Source organism: Mandrillus leucophaeus, unplaced genomic scaffold, assembly GCF_000951045.1.
Source record: "Mandrillus leucophaeus isolate KB7577 unplaced genomic scaffold, Mleu.le_1.0 Scaffold389, whole genome shotgun sequence".
Taxonomy (NCBI): domain Eukaryota; kingdom Metazoa; phylum Chordata; class Mammalia; order Primates; family Cercopithecidae; genus Mandrillus; species Mandrillus leucophaeus.
The window spans coordinates 1606300-1614565 of NW_012104131.1; positions in this window are offsets into that span (position 1 = coordinate 1606300).

Here is an 8266-nt window from a genome sequence, read left to right on the forward strand (position 1 = left end):
ATGGAGGACATATAAAGATCTGAAAAGTTTGGCTCACTAGGGGACAACACCAAAGAGTCATACGGCTCTGGAGTTCTCTGAGGGTTGGGCTGAGGCTCTGTCAGGCCTGCTTCATAATTCAACTTGTCTCTCTGTTCAATTGCTTCCTCCTCCTGGCTTCCACAGCTTTTGAAACTTAATAAATACCTTGCAAGTCCAACTCCATTTCAGAGTCTTTAAAAACCCAATCTGACATTTGGTATCAGAATGGTCCAAAAATGAAGTTGATAAGATAAATTTTGAAGCTTTATCATTTGTCACTTGGCTAGTAATGTGGACCCCATCACTGATGGTACTGAGGTACAAACAATCCAATGGAAATGAAAAGACCCTGAAACAACAGAGGATAGGAGGTGCCACATAATTGCTGAAAAGCAGGTGGATGCAATTATCATAATGAGCAGCAGAGCGAGAGTGGCAGCCAGTAGGGCCTGACCCACAGAGAGTTGTAGAGATGGTTAATAGAAACTCATAACCCCGGGGGCAAAACAGATGGGCAGCCAACAAGGAGACTTTGGTTTATACCATCACAAGAAATTAAGGTAAATAATTAGAAGCCCCAGTTAGTGAAGGAACTCACCCCAATAAGATAGTCATGCCAATAAGATGTTGTAGTCCTTTGCTCACTTTCCAGATATGAGTTCATTTTCAGACCCAGGACCCACTGACTGAAGAAATGGCCAGGTCCCTAGGAAGAAAGACCCAGTGACACAACGCAAGTATATATGATAATGATTCCCCCAGTCCATCTTTAAAAGTACCTACAACTGTTTACTTGGGTGACTACGTACAAGGGAAAGGGGAACACTCAAAACATTTTGGGACTGTTTGACACTGGGTCTGAGTGAACACTGATACCCGGAGAACTGAAGCCTTACCATGCATGGGGCCCTCCTGTTCTAAAGTGGGAGCGTGTAGAAACCAGGTAATGCACAGACTCCTGGCAGAGATCTGGCTTGCAGTAAGTCCACTAGGTCTGAGGACCCACGCAGTGGTCATTTTCCCTGGCTGCAAGTATGTAATTGAAGTTCTTATGTTTGGAATATATGCAATCCCAACATTGAACCTTTAGTGAGTGGGACAGAAGCTATAGAAGTGGGGAGAGCCAAGTGGGTGTTTCTAAAACTGTTTGTATCCCCCACCCAAATCAAGGTAGTACATAAAATACAGGGGGAATAGCGGAAATTATTAGTACCTTTAGGAACCTAAAAGATATAGGGGTAGTGGTTGCTATCATATCCCTACTTAAGTTATCTTAATGCAGTGACTTGCTCTTGTAGAACACAGATGGATCCTGGGAAATGAGAGTAGATTATTGCAAATTCAATCAAGTGGTCACCTCAATTGCAGTTGCTGTGCCAGATGTAGTATCTTTGCTAGAGTGGGTTAACCAACCTCAGTCACATGGATGAGGTTATGTAAATGGCAAATGTGTTTCTTTCTATTCCAATTAGAAAAAGAGGATCAGAAAGTGTTTGCATGTGCATAGAATGGGCAACAATATATATTTACTTTTGTATTCTGTCATAATATAGTACAAAGAGATCTCAACTCTCTAGATTTCCAACAGAATACCACTCCTTTATGGTATTATGCTAATTAGGCCAGATGAGCAATAACTTGTCAACATGCTGGTGGCATTGGTGAAACACACACACAGTGGAGGATGGGAGATAAACCCTTTGAAGAGTTAGGAGCCTGCCACACTAATATAGTCTTTAGGCATTCTGTGGTGTGGGGAGTTCAGGATGTCTCTTCCATAGTAAAGATACATTATTACATGCTGCAACTCCCACCGTGAAAAGAGAAGCACAACACTTGATATGCTTCTTTAGGTTCTAGATGTGACAACGTATTTCTCATTCAGGAATACTGCTCTGACCCGTATGTTGGGCAATGTAAAAGGCTGCCAGCTTTGAGTGAGACGTAGAGCAGGGAAAATCTCAGTAGGAGGTATTGGTTGCAGTCCACCAAGCCCTGTTGTTGGGTCATGTGAGCCAGCAGACACCACGATATTAGTGGTAGCAGTGGTGGGAAAAGATGCTGTGTGGAGGTTAAGTGCCAGTGGTAGAATCCCAACGTAGGCTATGGGATTAAAGCTTTGCCATTTGTAGCAGTAATGTGTATGCCTTTTGAGAAACAACTCCTGATATATTACTGAAGCCTCATAAGAGATTACGTGCCTGCTATGGGACACCAAGGCACTGCACCTGTAGAACCACGTATCTTAAGGCAGGGCTAGCAGCACTTTATTTTAAGAGGTGGATTCTAGAAGTAGAAAACTTGGATCATAAATAGGACTGGAAGACACAAAAAAGCTGCATGACAAGATAGTCCCATCTTCCATGTCATTTGCCATCATTTTCCCTGAACCTCTTCCTCAGCTCATCCCTCACTCCATATGGAGGATGCCACATGGCTCACTTCTGGAGGAGGAAAAAGCCTTCAGATTTGGTTTATAGATGGGCTGGTTTAGTAGGTGGATGCCAAACAAGCCAAAAATCCATGGCAGCTACACTGCAATCTTGCTCAGGAGTAGCTCACGGGGCTAGAGAAAAATCCTTAAAATAGGCAGAGCTTTAAGGTCCACTTTGTGATTCTCTTTGTGTGGAAGAATAAATAGGAGCTCTGTTAGAATATATATGGACTGATGGGTAGAAGTGAATAGCCTGGCTCAGGATGCTGAAAGCAGAGATATTAGAAGATTGGGGAATAGGAGGCTTGGAGTATAAGCATGTGAATGACTTGTGAGAGAGGACACAAAGTGTGAAGATCTTTGTGTTACATGTTAACACCTATCAACTGGAGAGCAACCACCACAGAAGACACACTAAACAACAGTGTGGACCTGTGTTGTCCAATATTGTATGCACTAGCCACACATGGCTACTCCAAACTGAAATGTGCTGTAATTGCAAAATACACTGGATTTCAAAGACTTAGTCTTCCAAAAAGGATGTAAAATATCACCAATAATTTTTATATTGATTACATGTTGAAATCTTTGGTATATTGGGTTAAGTGAAATATATTATTAAATTAATTTTATCTTTTTGTTAACTCTTTTTAAGGTGACTATAAGAACACTGAAAATTGCATATGCAGCTCACATTTGTAGCTCACATTATATTTGTTTTTGATAGTATTAATACAGACAGAATAACTTGGCTGTTTGGCAGCAAGCAGCCAGCCTCAGTTATTGGCTACTCCAGGGCTGCTGTGATAGGTACATGGATTGGGTGGCACGAAGGCTCTCCTTGGGTCCATGAGCATGGCCTGCCACTTACCAAGACTGATAAAGCTCCCGCTGCTGCCAAATGCACAGTTTGCCAGCAACAGAGACGGATGCTGGGCCCTCCATATGCCACTACTCTTCTGGAGCCTAAGCAGACACTTGTTGGCAGATTGATAACATTGGGCCCCTTCCATCTTAAAAGGGCCAGAGATTTTTTTGTGTTTTTATTTGTTGTTTGTTTTAAATAAAAATAGACATATATTCCAAGTATAAGTTTGCCTTTCTTACCTGTAGGGCCTTGGCTAACACCATTATTCAAGGACTTACAGTATATTTGATCTACTCACTTAGGATCCCACATAACATCATATCAGAGCAGGTGAACTAATTTACAGTAAAGGAGGTGTGGCATTGGGCACATGACCATGAGACCCACTGATCATATTACAGACTTCAAAGCTCCTGGCCTGACAGAGCATTGACTGGCCTGTAGAAGGTGCAGTTGAAGTCCAAGTTTGGAGATGATGTTCTGCAAGAATAGGTTACTATCCTCCAGGATCCAGTATAGACATTGAATCAAAAACCTTTACATTATAATATGTCCCCCATAGGAATAACACATGGGTCCAAACTCCATTGGGTGGAAGCAGGAATGGCTCCAGTTAACATGACCCACAGGAGAAAACTGTGGTTCCTATTCCACAACTCTGTAGGATTAAGTGTCTTTGCAGTCTTAGAGGTCCTAGTCCCCAAAGAGGTCACACTTTTATCAGGGGACTAAAGAGTCCCATTGGACTTAAGCTATTGCTACATCCTAGGATTTTTAGGCAAGGAGAAAAAATACCTCACCATCTTGGTAGAGGTATTTGACCTTGATCCTCAGGAAGAGATGGGCCTACTGCTACATAACAGGTGCAGGAAGTAATATTCACTTAGGTGCCTTTTGGCTTTGGGTCACACCACCAAGTAAGCCATTGAGGCTAGCAACTGTGTTTGCTGAAGCCGAGAGGAATGTAGAATTAATTGTGAGAGAGGGAGATGGTCAGTTTTAGCTATGGCTTTAGGACCAGCCAGAGTGGCAGGAACTATAATTTATTTTACTAACCTTGCTCCTTTAAGTTTTCCCCAGGGAGAGAGGCCCACCAGAATCCTGAAGGAGTTGTTCCCTGAAATTTAAGTGATGACATGAATATGAGGACCTGACGGATGGACATGGAAGACACAGAGCTGTTCTACCTTCAAAAATTCCCTTTCAAGGAAGGACTTGTCCCAGATCCTAAGAGTGCTGTCAGAAAAACATCCTCCAACTTTCAGCTCTTTTCAGGCTTTCTCCTCACTGCAGAGTGCCAGCTCATCTCAGAGCACTCCCTTTCTGGGGCGGAAGACATCCAGAGACTGACTGTGGAGTGGCTATATAGGCCCAGCCATTTCAGCCCGCGAGGGGATGACTCAGAGGATCCCTTATCCTCTAGAGCACTCCAGTGGGGTCGGTCTGCATCACAGCCTGATTTCTGTCTTTTCCTAATCTGCTTCCTCCCACTGGCTCCCACAAGAATTGATTCCTCATGGAAATCCTGCATGCTAAACTCCATGTCAGAGTCGTGTGCTTATGGCAAACACAGCCTGAAACATTAGCCTTTCTAAAGCTTCGGTCCTCTCTGTTATTTAGTTCCTTCTATATATATATTCTCCCTGTAAAATTCTCATTCGCTCCAAATCTCATATCTTTGTCTAAGCTCTAGACTTACATTTCCTTCTGTCCATTTGTTATTTTCACTGAGTATCCCAGCATCAATTTAAGCTGTCCAAAATGAACACATCTCTTCCTCCTTATAACATTCTAATTTATGCTGATGATGTCTATCTTCTTATGTCCTTCTCCATATTCCACCTATGGTATTTTGGCTCATAATTATTTTGTTACCTTTAATCTCTCACATCATAATAGGCTTTCAAATAGCTTTTTCTCTGCTGTAATTACCCACATCTTTCTACTTGCTTGTCTAGAGGGACTCTGCCTGTCTTTTCCCCCAGTGCCTCCTCATTGTAGCACATTCTTGCACAGGATCCTAAATCAGAGTAGGTTCTCAACTCTTAATTTTTTCTAATGAACAGTGACTGCAATAGCGACTGGAAAGATTTTTACTCCGGCATTTCCATCCTCCCAAACTGTCTGTGCACTGTAGCCACACTGATATTCCACACTGCAAATCACTCTTATTTGATTGATTTTCCTTTTCTAAAATCTTCAGGATTTCCTGAAGGAAATATCCTGATTTCCCTAAGGATATAAGCCAGATTCCTTGGGTTGGTCTTTAAAGCTTTGCACTCTCTAAATTCACTCTCCTCACCTGATTTGTCATTTGTTCCTGAGAGTAAATGATCTGTTCTTAACCAGGTCCTTCTGCCCCTGACCAGAAGAGTGATTTTGTTCTGATCAGCCTTTCCACAAATTGCTCCATAATGTGGACCATGGGGGTGCCCCTGCTAGTTGAAATTCTCCCTCTCTCTCTGAATCTGACACCTTTTCCACGGTTTCAGCCAGCCATCTTTCCCTCATCTGAACTCCTGTACAGGAGTGGACTTTGCATCACTCATTTTTGTACTTTGCATGCATCAGTAAATGTATTTTTAAGCATCTACCGTGTTTTAAACACTAAGCTGAATGCTGAGAAGACAGAGAGTAATGAGAAGAGTTTTCTGTTCTCAGGAAGTACTGAGGGGGAGTAGGTACATAAATAAGCAAGTGCAGTGAGACTCGAAGGGGCTCTAACACATGTCTGCTTTGTATAAAACAACAGGCAATCGATTTTCAGGAATACTGGAAGGGCAACATAAAGGAAGGAATATTTGAGTTTTCTCTTGAAAAATAAATAGATGGTCATTAGAATTGTGCTGTCAGGATAGGTTTATGGGGTGTATATTCTTGGCAGAAGAGACAAGCTGAACAGAAGCAGGGAAAAATGGAGTAGCAGGTGAAATCCAAGGAACCGCTCTTGTGGGCAGTGGAGGACATGGGAAGTAAAGGGAGAGCTTGTACCCAGATCTCAGACAACCTTGTGAGGCATTCCAAGGAGTTTGAATTTTGTTTTATTGGCAGTGAGGAGAAAACACCACACAAGATTTTTAATTCAGTGAATAACATGTTCAAATTTGAGTTTTAGGATGATCGCACAATCATATTATTATTTGCTTTTAAAAATATAGATCCAGTTTCTAAATATAAAACAAGTTGTTGGAAGAGAGTGTGTTGCATATGATAGGAGATTTTAAAAAATTCAATTTTTTTCCTTCATCCTACTGCCAATAAAAGTTAAGTTTTAGTTACTTTAAGCCAGCAGCTTTAAACAGATGGGCATATATACGTACCCATGCGTACGCGTATATTCTAAACATCAAATCACACAGATTCTGCTTTAAGCAAAGCAAAACAAAAATACTACTAAGCAGTTAAGTTAAGGATACTACTTACAAGAGATTGAATTTGTCCTTGTAAAAATATCCTCCAAATTTCATTTACATAGAGAGTTCTCCTCCGGCCCTTGTGTTTGTTTATGCATCATCACTTGATGAAGGGGTTGAATAGCTGAGAAAGTAAAGTGCTATAAGCATCTTCACTTAGGGATGAATCCTAATAAAGTTAACACATCTTTGAAATGACAATGTAATGAACCATTTCACAGGAACTGGCTTCACACACAACTTTTCAAGAATAGTATCTGTTACACAGTGGAAGGGAGGTATCCTTGTGTGTGCTGGGACAGCGCTAAGGGATTGCAGCTCAGGATGTAAGAACAAAGGTTTTACACAACACACAATAGAAATGCAACAGTAGATACAACTTAGAAACCGGTTTTACTCTGCTGCAAACAGATGGACAAGATATTGTACAATATGTAATAAAAAGTACAGCATAATACAAGTGCCACTAATAAAAGAAACGTAAGGATAAGACTTAAAAATGCTTATTTGTTTTATATATATACACACTGCAATAAAAAGCCACAATAAATACACGAATTTCCATGTCATTCATAATAAATACTGAAAATATAAATACAGAAGACTACAGCTAATATGAATAAATTATTACAACATAAGGTCCAGGTTAAGTTCTGTTGAATATTATTGTAGCTTATTTTATATACCCTTTGGCATTTTTGATGTTATAACTTACACACAAGAGAAATCAATCTAGAAACTGTGCGACATACAACATGACATCTTAGTGTAACATGACTGTATGTGTGGACTGGAGTTGATTTTCCTCCCTTTCAACCGTTTTAAGTCATTAGATTGAACATAACTAATAAATATCTATTGAAGTACTGTTGATATTGAATGAAAGTAACAATAAAAATCAGCTGAAAGATAAAACTAACCATAACATCACAAAATACAGTTCAGTGGCTTTTCTGAGTTTTTAAAGTTACTTTTTTTTTTTGCCAGCAACAAACAAAAAATAAGGAAACAAATATTCTCAAAAGACTTCCCTTGTGTAAGGACCATTCCCAGTATCTGAATGGTTCAACACAGACTGAAGGATAATACCCAAGTCCTTTGGATCATTTGATCTACCAATACATTCAGCTCACTAGATTCCACCAGAATTTGCAAATGTACCAAATTTCTATGGCAGTTGGAAAGTGAGACATAGTTGACGTCTAAAACTATGATCAAGATGAAGACGCTGCAAAAAGTGACATATGTCTATGCAACCAATTATACATATTTTAAAAATGGGAAACATGTATTTTTGACAAATGTCAAATGATCTATCAAATTGATATACCCTGTGACACTGAGGGAAACACACTGAAAGAACAAAGTGCCATTTTCTGCATAAACAGGCATTAACCAGTACATATGTATTAATAGTTCTATCTTAAGAGGCTATTACACCAGAAATTCAATAAACTAAAAATAAAGCAGATCAACTTTACTAAGACACAATAAAGGCTGAGGTTCTTAGGAACAGAGCTGTAATCTACA